Genomic DNA, 11,793 nt, shown 5'->3' with positions numbered 1-11,793 from the left:
CCCTCAGAAATGCCCCACTATACCTTTTATGTTTTAGACAACATTGTATTAGTTTCATGTGTACAGAAAGGGATTCAGTTATATGTATAAACATACATCTATTCTTTTTCAGATTCTTTTCCATTATAGGTTGTTACAAGATATTAAATATAGTTCCCTCTGCTATAGAGTAGGTCCTTGTCGCTTATCTATTTTATGTACAGAAGTGTGTATCCATTAATCCCAAACTCCCAATTTATCCCTGCCCCCCTTTGGTAGCCATATGTTTGTTTTCTATGTCTGTGAGCCCCGCTATACTTTGATCCCCAAAGTACAAGGTGAACAAGGCTGCTTTATTTATCCTACCAATGAAGGCACAAATGTCAGCATGCTCCCTGGCAACCAGATCTGCTCCAGCCCCCCAGAACACCCAGATTGTTCCCAATGAATTGGCCATGTCAGACAGTAGTCATCCCTTCCAAACAGACCATCCCCAAGGCCTCCGATACACTCATCTTCAGTGTGCCAAGAAATGCTTCCATCTATCTCTCCAAGTGCCAACCTCATCTTCCCTCTTCCCTCACACACTCAGGGAATCCACCATCCACTAGCTCATCTCTCCCCTGCTTAGTCTCAACCTGCTTTGGATGAGATGTTCTGTTTTAGCTGAAGAATAGAATAGAATATGATACCCCTTTAAAGGAAAGCAAAGCAGAGTGAATAGGAAGTGAAATACAATTCACAGTGAGCAAGAATTTTGACATTGTGTGATATCAACAGCACTGTTTCTCAGACCTCAGTGTGCATGCAAACCACCCTGAGGACCTTGTTAAGTGCAGATCCTGAGTCAGTAGGTCTGGGATGGAGCCTGAGATTCTGCATTTGTAACAAGTTCCCTGATGATTCTAGTGCTGCTGGTTCACAAAACACACTTTGCGTAGCAAGGGTCGGTCTCCACAATGGCTGGCACAGAATGGGTGCTCAAAAATATTTGCTGAATTGAATTAAATTTCAGGAGAAGCTGATTTTCTGGCAGGACTCAGCAGCAAGAGCAAGTGTGATAAGGTGAAGTAATGAGTTAAACCAGTGGTTTGCAACACTAGCTGCACATTAAAATCAGCTAGGAGGCAGCAACGTGGATGCAACTAGAGATTATCATACTGAGGGAAGTATGTCAGAAAGAGACAAATACCATATGATATCACTTATATGTGGAGTCTGAAATACGGCACAAATGAACCTATCTACAAAACAGAAACAGACTCACAGACATAGAGAACAGACTTGTGGTTGCCAAGGGGGAGGGGCATTGGGGAGGAAAGGACTGGGATTTTGGATTAGCAGATGTAAACAATTATATATAGGATGGATAAACAACAAGGTCCTACTGCATAGCACAGGGAACTATATTCAATATCCTGTGATAAACCATACGAAAAAGAATATAAAAACAAGAACGTCTATGTGTGTATGACGGACTCACTTTGCTGTACAGCAGAGATTGCCACAACGTTGTAAATCGACTATATTTCAATTTAAAAAAATCACCCAGGAAGGCTTTTAAAAATCCCAGTGCTTGGGCCCCATCCTCAGTGATTCTGATTTAATTGGTCTTGGGATAGAGCCTGCACAGCTACAATTTTTAAAAGGTCTCCAGATGATCCTGATATGCAGCCAAGTTAAAGAATTTCTAGAAAGAAAATTGTTGAATGCATGCTATGTACCAGGCGTTGTGAGCTGAGTGAGGCCCTAACATAGAGTTGAGTGAAACCAGGTCCCTGCCCTCAGTGAACTTGCTGACTAATAGGGGAAATAGATCTGTGTGTGACTATAATGCCCAAAGTTGCTATAGTACATTTATGTATGCTTGTTTTGGAAATACAGATGAGAGAGGAACTGATTCAGTCTTGAGGAAGTTGGAAGAAAAAAACGACTGCTCAAGAAGTGATAATATTTAAGACCTTAAAGGATGAGTAGGGGATTGTCAGGCAGACAAGGGAAGGAGCTGCCCCAAAGCTTTGTTTTGTCTCTTTATTAGCCGTAGGGAGGTGATATTTGGCCAGGACTCAGGATCCCAAATTCTGGACCAGCTGCCCACTGCTGCTTATGAGATTTATGAGGAAGATCCCTGCACAGTGAAGAAGGTCAGTCAGTGCCTGTTCTTTCTTTTTAGCAGCTAGGGGTATTTGGAAGGCCATACATAAGCTGTCAGGAGGGTGCAGTCAGCAAAACAGCCCACAACAGATACTCAACGGAGAGAATTTGATAGAGGAACTAGTTACATGATAGAGTTGCTAAAAACCCAAACATACGGCAACCCAGAGATTAGCAGAGAGCCCAAAAGCTGAAGGGACATTAGGAGGTGGTGGAATTACCAGAACCCAGGGGCCAGAGTTCTCCAATGGGAGCTGGAAACACAGTAAGGACTGCACAAAGGGAGCTGGGCTGACCAAGGAGATGCAGCCAATGATGCAAACGTGACAAACTCTGGTCAAGGGAGATAGGGGATGCCTACATTCTCCTTTCCTCCTGCTCCTCTGTTTCCTGACAGTGCATGCCATTGGGGAAACCCAGCCAGAAGTCAGTTGGCAAAGGAACCTAGGAGGTGTAGTTTTCAGGGGTCAGTCCCTGAAGGGTGGGAAATGAACCTAGATGCTTATAGGCTTAATTGATACATTCTGGACTTCTGGCCCAAGGCTGACACCAAAATCAGACTGAGAAGCCTCTCTGTCCCTTTTTCCTACATCTAACACTTTATCTTGGCCTAGAGCAGAGATGCTCAACTGATATGCTGGAGACACTTCCCTGATGGGGTCTGGGGGGCCAGATTCCCTAAGATGTTTACCTCCAGCTGCAAGAGGCTTTCTTTCATTACCCCAGGATCCTGGAAAATATGTTTTCTGTATGCCATGGAGTAAAAGTATTTGGGAAGCAATGCTATAGGAAGAGGCAAAGAATGGAAGGTTCTGGAGGAAGCCCACACTTAGGAAGAGAAGGTGCTTCTAAAGCAGGGGCCCACCTTGAGGGTCTGCAAGGTGAGACAATCCCAGACTCATCCAATTGTACTAGCCAGGAGAAAAGCAATCAAAGGAGGGAGCCAGTATCAAAAAGGAGAAGTATGATCAAAATCCACTCTCTTCACAGAATCCTGAAGATGGAAGACTAAATGAAACCAAAAGTTCTCTCAGCCTCAGGTTTTGAAAGAAGTAACAAGGCACTAGCATGTCCTACATCTAGGGAGCTGTTAAGGAGCTGTTCCTCTCAGTTCCTGTATGCAAAGAAACAGGGAAGTGGGGCCCATACACAGGAAAACAAAAACAAACAAAAAAAACAGGCAATAGCAACTGCCTAGGAGAGAGCCTGGATTGTACTTAACAGACAAAGACTTCAAACCTATCATTATAAACATATTCAAAGAATGGAAACCATGTTTTAAAGAAGTTAAAAAAGGGAATTCCCTGGTGGTCCAGTGGTTAGGACTCCATGCTTCCACTGCCAGGGGCCCAGGTTTGATCCCTGGTCAGGGAACTAAGATCCACAAGCTGCATGGCATGGCCAAAAAATAATAATAATAATTATAATGTAGTGTTGGCCCTTTGGAAAGTAAAGGAAATCTTCAGGGTCCCCAAACAAACACCAAAATTAAAATCCTAGACTTGAGCAAAAAACAAAATGAAAACCAGATTGCTCTGAGGCAAATTACCAAATCAGTCCAGAGATTCAGGAATTAGGTGGTCAGGAATAAACTTTGGGGCTGAAATTTAAAAAAAAAAAAAAAGAAAAAAGAAAAAGAAATGAAAAAAGATTATGACAATGTTTCATGAAATAAAGAATATCAGGGACTTCCCTGGTGGTCCAGTGGGTAAGATTCCATGCTCCCAATGCAGGGGGCCCGGGTTCGATCCCTGGTCGGGGAACTAGATCCCGCATGCATGCAGTAAATAAGAGTCCGCATGCCTCAACTAAAGATCCTGCATGCCTCAGCGAAGATCTCGAGTGCCACAACTAAGACCCAGTGCAGCCAAAATAAAGATAAATATTATTTTTAAAAAGAATATCAATAAAAAGACAGAAATTATTTAAAAACTCAAATGAAAATTCTAGGGTTGAAAAGTATAGTAATTGGCATGAAAGATTCACTAGAGGGGCTTGACTGTAAATGCGAACTGGCAGAAGAAAGAATCAGCAAACTTGAAGATAGAGCAACAGAGATTATGCAGTCCAAAGAACAGAGGGAATAAAGAATGAGGAAAAATAAACAGCACCATGAGAAATATGGGATGCCATTAAACACATCCCAGAGGGAGAGAGGAGCAAAAAGGGATCTACACATTCAAGAAGATTAACCAACTCCAAATAGAATAAATCCAACGAGATCCAAACACAAACACATCAGAGTAAAAATACTAAAAATAAAAGACAAAGGGAAAATCTTGAAAGCGGCAGGAGAATGTGACTCGTCACATGCAAGGAAATCCCAATAAGATTAACAGCTGGCTCCTCATAATACATAATGGAGACAGTTGAGTAACATTCAAGTGCTCCATTTCTATTCAACATTGTAATGGAGGTTCTAGCAAGCACAATTAGGCAGTAAACAAGCAAACAAAGTAACAAATAAATGGCATTTAGATTGGAAAGAAAGGAAGAAGTCTCTGTAGACAGATGACATAATCTTATATATAGAAAATGAAGGGATCTAATAAAAATCTATAAGAACTAACAAATGGGTTCAGCAGTGTTGCAGAATACAAGATGAATATACAAAAATCTACTATTTCCATACAGTAGGAATGAACAAACCAGAAATGAAATTAAGAAAACTATTATGATATTATAAAAAGAGTAAAATAGGAATAAATGTAACCAAAGAGTGCAAACCTCATACTCTGAAAACTAGAAAACATTATTGAAAGAAATTTAAAAAGACCTAAGTAAATGGAAAGATATCCCATGTTCATGGATCAAAAGACTTAATATTTTAAGAGGGTAATATTCCTTGAATTTACCTATAGTTTCAACATATTCCCTAATGAAATTCCAGCTGGATTCTTTGAAGAAATTAATAAGTGGATCCTAAAGTTCATTTGGAAGTACAGGGGACCCAGAAGAGCCAATGAAATCTTGAAAAAGAACAAAATTGCAGGACCCACACTTCCTGATTTCAAGATTTACTACAAATCAAGGCATTGTGGCACTAGAATAAGGATAGACATCAATGGAATAGAACTGAGAATCCAGAAATAAGCCATCACATTTACAGTCAATTGGTTTTTGGCAAGGATGCCAAGGCAATTCAATGGGAGAAAGAATTGTCAGTTAAACAAATAGTACCAAGACAAATGGCTATTTAAAAGAAAAAGAATGAAATCGTACCCCTGCCTCATACTAGAAAAAAAATTGAACTCAAAATGGGTCAAATACTCCAACGAAAGAATTAAAACTATAAAACTCTTAGAAAAAACCAAAGGCAAACATTTTTGTGACCTTTTAGTAGGCAATGGTCTTTCAGATATGAAACCAAAAGCATCACCAGCAAAAGGAAAAATAGATAATTTGTGTTTTGAGAATCGTTCTAAAAGCAAAGATTGGAAATACTGTTATTTTCAAGCTTGATTTTTGACCAAATGACACAATTTGTACACCCTTTGAGAATATTATGATGGCTGTCAGGGGGATGGATGTAACTGACAACACAGAGCTTGGTGAGAAAATTTCTATCTGGAAAGTGTAGGTTAAAACACTCATTTTGTTCATTTTTTTCTATCTGGAAATTGTAGGTTAAAACACTCATTTTGTTCATTTTTTTCTATTTAATTTTAAAATAAATTGTGTTTGATTCCTTGGAGAAGAAATGCTTCATTTGCACTAATTCACTGAAGTAACAACCTCAAAACATTAATATCACTCATTAGGCATAGCTGGATCCAGAGCCTGGGATTATGCTACCAGGGCTCCTTGCCTCCATCCCTTGACTGTTTTTCTCTGCTTCCTGACCTCGTTTTCAGTCTGGCCCTCTCTACATAATGGGAAAGAGGCCAGTGTCTGCCCAAAGCACACATCCTTAAGGTCTGTGATCCAAAAGGAAGAGAGAGAACCTTTTCTAGGGTCCACTAATCAGGTCCCACAGAAGGTCTCTTGTCTCCTCTGGAACACCTGCCCTCGAATTAGAACAGCTCCTGTGGAAAAAGGGATGACGTCCCCTGATCAACCAGGTCTGGGCCATATGCCTGTCCTCATTGCACTGTAATTGATAGCACCCATCAGAGTCTCATTGGACGAGAGATGGACCTCTCCTCAAAAAGATAAAGGGATTCAGAGCAAGCAGAAACAATAGGTTTTTACTACAGAAAGCACGAGTGAAAAATATGAAATGCTTGAAAAAGTTTGACATGATAGTAATTACTTTTATTCTGATTACTAATTACAGTAGAAGAACAAACAACTTCTTTTCAGTACTGAAGAATAATGAAGTACCTTAGCTTTTATATCCCTTCACAGTTCGTTGAAGTTAAAGAAATCATGCTATTCTGTATCTCACTTACTTTAAAGGTTCACGTAAGGTTGTGAGGATTCCATACCAGCCCTGGTCTTCATTACAGAATATTGCTGAGGTTCATTGCGTGTACTTTTTTCTGGGAAATTTTATACCAACAGTTTGATTTAAACTGTATACTTGCTTTCGGTCTAGGGGACTAGACTTCAGTGACTGAGGCTAGTCATGCAGGTGCTGTATGCCTGCATGACTGACCTCCAATATAAACCCTTGACATTCAGGCTCACGTGAGCTTTCCAAGTTGGCAACACTTCACACATGTCGTTGCTGGAGGAATTAAGTGCAACTTGCGCCACGCCATTGAGAGAGTCCACGTGTGCCTGATTTCCTCGGGACTTTGTCCCATGTGCCTTTTCCCTTTGCTGGTTTTGTTCTGTATCCTTTCACTGCAATAAACTGTAACCTTGAGTATAACAACCTCTGGGTCCTGTGGGTCCTTCTAGCAAATTATTGAATTTCAGGACAGTCTTTTGAAGATCCCCAACATAATAATACCCTATTTGCTTTTTTAAATAACAGTTTTTTTTGAGATATAAATTCACATACCATAAAAATTACCCTTTTGGAGTGTACGATTCAATGGGTTTTTGTATATGCACAGAACTATGCAGCCATCACCACCATCTAAATCCAGAATATTTTAATCATCCCTAAAAGATCACTTTACCTATTAACAAACACTCCCCATCCTCCCCTCCTCCCAGTTCCTGGAAACTACATATTTACCTTTGTCTCTATGGACTTGCCTCTTCTGGAAATATTATATAAATGGAATCATACAATGTGTGGCCCTTTGTAACTGGATTATTTCATTTAGCATATTATTAAGGTTTATCCATCATAGCATGTATCAGTACTTCATTCCTTTTTATTGTAAACAATATTCCACATTTTATTTATCCATTCATTCAGTTGATGAATTTTGGGTTGTTTCTACTTTTTGGCTCTTATGAATAGTGCTGCTATGAACAATCCTGTAAAAGTTTTTTCATGGATATGTTTTCAATTCTCTTCATTACATACCTAGGAGTGGAATTGATGGGTCATACGGTAACTTTATGTTTAACAGTTTTGGGAATTCCCTTGCTGTCCAGTGGTTAGCACTTTCACTGCTGTGGGCCCAGGTTTGATCTGGGAACTAAGATCCCACAAGCCATGTGGTGCGACCAAAAAAAAAACTCAAAAATTGTTAAAGTGGCTGCTCCATTTTACAATACTACCAGCAATGTACGAGTGTTACAATTTACCACATATTTGCCAACACTTGTTATTATCTGACTTTTTAAGTCTTGGTCATCTTAGAGGCTGTGAAGTGGTACCTCATGGTGGTTTTGATTTGCATTTCCCTGATGGCTAATGAGGTTGAGCATCTTTCCATATACTTATTGGCCATTCATATATCTTCTCAGGAGAAATGTCTGTTTGGATCTTTTGCCCATTTTCACTTGGGTTATTTGTCTTTTAATTGCTGAGTTGTAAATGTCCTTTATGTATTGTGGATAAAAGTTCCTTAAATATATATGATTTTTTTTTTTCTTTGTGGTACCCGGGCCTCTCACTGTTGTGGCCTCTCCCGTTGCGGAGCACAGACGCGCAGGCTCAGCGGCCATGGCTCACGGGCCCAGCCGCTCCACGGCATGTGGGATCCTCCCAAACCGGGGCATGAACCCGCGTCCCCTGCATCGGCAGGCGGACTCTCAACCACTGCACCACCAGGGAAGCCCTAAATATATATGATTTTGAAATGTTTTCTCCCATTCTGTGGGTTGTCTTCACTTTCTTGATGTTACCCTTTGAAGCACAAAAGGTTTTGATTTTCGTAAGCCCAAATTATCTATTTTTGGTTGTTGTTGCTTGTACTTGTGGTGTCACATCTGAGGAATCACCCCCTAGTCCAAGTCCAAAGAGACGTATTCTTATGTTTTCTTCTGATAATTTTACAGTATTAGCTTTTACTTTTAAGTCTGTGATCCCCTTTGAGTTAATTTTCGTATATAGTGTGAAGTAAGAATCCAATGTCATTTTTTGCCTGTACATACCCAGTTGCCCCAGGACCATTTGTTTAACAGGTTATTCTTTACCCAGCTAAGTTGTTTTGGCATCAATAAAATCAATAAATCACAAACATAAGGGTTTATTTCTGGACTCCCAATTCATGTCTATCCTTATGCCAGTACCATGGTATCTTCACTATGTAGCTTTTTAGTAAGTTTTGAAATTAGTCAGAATAAGTCCTCCAACTTTGTTTTCCTTTTTCAAGATTGTTTTGACTATCTCAGTTTTTTCCATTTCCATATACATTTTTAGATCAACTTGTCAATTTCTGCAAAGAAGCTAGCTGGGATTTTGATAGGGATTATGTTGAATTGAAGATCATTTGGGGGGAATATTGCCATCTTATAAATATTAAGTCTTCTGATCCATGAACGTGGGGTATATTTCTATTTATTTAGGTTTTCTTTAATTTCTTTGAACAATGTTTTGGATTTTCAGTACACAAGTCTTGAACTTTGTTAAATATATTCCTAAGTATTTTATTATTTTGGTGCTATTATAAATGGAGTTTATAATAAGTGGAGTTTTATTGATTTCACATTTGGATTGTTCATTGCTAGTTTGTAAAAATATTGATCTTATATCCTGCATCCTTGCTGAACTGGTTTATTCTAATTTTTTTTTAATTGATTCCTGAGGCTTTTTTATATAAGGATGGCACTACCTGCAAATAGAGAGAGTTTTACCTCTTCCTCTTCAGTCTGGATGTCTTTTTTTTTTCTCCTTTTCTCCTTTCCCTAAGGGGAACCTCCAATACAATGTCGCATGTAAGTGGAAAGAGGGGACATCTTTGTCTTATTCCTGATCTTAGAGGTAAAACATCCTATCTTTCATCAAATATAATGTGGACTCTGGGTTTTCAAAAATGTTCTTTGTCAGTTTGAGGAAGTTCTCTTTTATTCCTAGTTCGTTGAGTTTTGGGTGTTGAATTTTGTCAAATCATGTGTGTTTTGCTACTTATGAATATGACGTGTTCCCTTAATTGGTTTTCAGATGTTAAACTAAATTTATACTCCTGGGATAAATCTCTCTTGGTCATGGTGTATAACATTTTCCATATATTACTAGATTCAGTATGCTAGTATTTTGGGGGGAGGATTTTTGTGTATATTCATAAGGAATATAGATTTGGAGTTTTCCTTTATTCTAATGTCTGTGTCTGTTTATGGTATTTGAGTAATACAGGCCTCATAGAAAGAGTTTGGAAGTGTTTCCTCCTCTTCTAATTTCTGTAAGAGTTTGTAAAGCATTTTTAAAATATTTGTTAAAATTCATTAGTGAAGACATCTGGGCCTGAGGATTTTTTTAATGGAATGCTTTAAAGTTATTAATTAAAAATTGTCTTCTTATTATAGGTCTATACAGATTTTCTACTTCTTTTGAGTTTGTCTCATTTGCTTCTTTCTAAGAATTTCTCAATCTCATCTAGGTTTTGTAGCTTGTTAAGATAAAATTGTTCAGAGTTTTCCTTTATAATCCTTGTTATTGATGCATGGTCAGTAGTGATATCTCCTCTCTCACTCCTAATTCTAGTAATTTGAATCTTCTCTCTCCTTTTTTTCTTGGCCAATCTAGTTAAAGGTTTGTCAAAATTGTTAGTGTTTTCAAATAACTGACTTTTGGTTTTATTGATCTTTCTATATTTTCTATTCTGTATTTCATTTGTTTCAATTCTGATCATTATTATTTCCTTTCTCGTGCTTTTCTTGGGCGGGAGGATTGTTATTTTTCTAATCTCTTAAGGAGAAAGGTTAGGTTACTAATTTTAGGTCTTTTTTTTTTTTTTTAATATAGGTGTTTCCAGCCATAAATTTTCCTCTTAGCACTGCTTTAGCTGCATTCCGAAAGTTTTGGTATGTTGAGTTTTCACTGTAATTTTTCTGAAAATGTTTTCTCACTTCCCTTTTGAGTTCTTTTTGACCCCCCGGTTATTGAGGGCTGTGTTGTTTAATTTCTACCTACTTGTAATTTCCTTTTGTTGTTGATTTCTATTTTAGTAACACTGGGGTCAGAGAACATACTTTATATGAGTTCAATCCTTTATAATTTATTGAGACTTTTTAATGGCCTACGAGTCTATCCTGGAAAACGTTTCATAAATAACTGAGCAGTATGTATATATGTTCTGATATTGTTGGGTGGAGTATTCTATGGATATATGTTAAGTCTAGTTGGTTTATAGTGTTGTTCAAGTCTTCTGTTTCCTTGATCTTCTGCCTCATTGTTTTATGCATTATTTAAAGTAGAGTATTGACATCTTTAACTATTACTATTACACTGTCCACCTCTTACTTAAACTCTGTCCGTGTTGTCTCCTGTAATTTGGGTCTCTTTTTTGGATGCATCGTCTTTATTGTATCTTCCTGATTAACTGACCCTCTTAGAAAATGTCCCTCTTTGTCTGTAGTAATAGTTTTTCTGTTTCAAAGTTTGTTTTGTCTGATATTAGTATAACCACAGTAGCCCTCTGTTGTTTACTGTTTCTATGGTATACTTTTGTCCATCATTTTACCATTGACCTATTTGTACCTTTAAATTTTGTTTCTGTAGACAGCACATAGTTCAGTCATGTTCTTCTTTTTTTAAAAAAAATCCATCTGCCAATCTCTGCCTTTTAATTGGAGCATTTCATTTATTTATATTTAATATAACTTGTGATAAGGTAGGACTTATATCTGCCATTTTGCTCTTTGTTTTCCACATATTTTATGTCCTTTTTGTTCCTCTCTTCCTCTGTTACTGCTTCTTTTGTGGTAAATATGTATGTTTTAGTATACTACTGATATTTTAATTCTCTTCTTTCTTTTAATGTTTATATTTATATCTATATCTGTGTATATCTGCAGTTAGTATTTGCCCTGGGAATTAAATTATCATCTTAATTAACTTAAATCAATCTAGTTTGTATTAATACCAAGTTAATTTCAGTGGTATATACAAACTTCACCCCAATTAAGCTGTTTTCTCCCCACTCCTTTGTGCTATTATTATTATACACATTGTATCCTTTTTATATTATGAGCCCATCAACACAGATTTATATTGATTGTTTTATGCAGATATCTTTTAAATCAGAGAGAAGAAAAGCATTTCAAACTGATTTTTACCTTTGTATTTACCTTTAGTTTTTATTTATTTGTGTGAATTTGAGTTATTCTTTAGTGTCCTTTCATTTCAGCCTGAAGGATTGCCTTTATTATTTC

This window comes from Monodon monoceros, unplaced genomic scaffold, assembly GCF_005190385.1.
Source record: "Monodon monoceros isolate NGI ecotype Baffin Bay Population unplaced genomic scaffold, NGI_Narwhal_1 Super_Scaffold_19, whole genome shotgun sequence".
Classification (NCBI taxonomy): domain Eukaryota; kingdom Metazoa; phylum Chordata; class Mammalia; order Artiodactyla; family Monodontidae; genus Monodon; species Monodon monoceros.
This window is presented reverse-complemented; position numbering follows the sequence as displayed.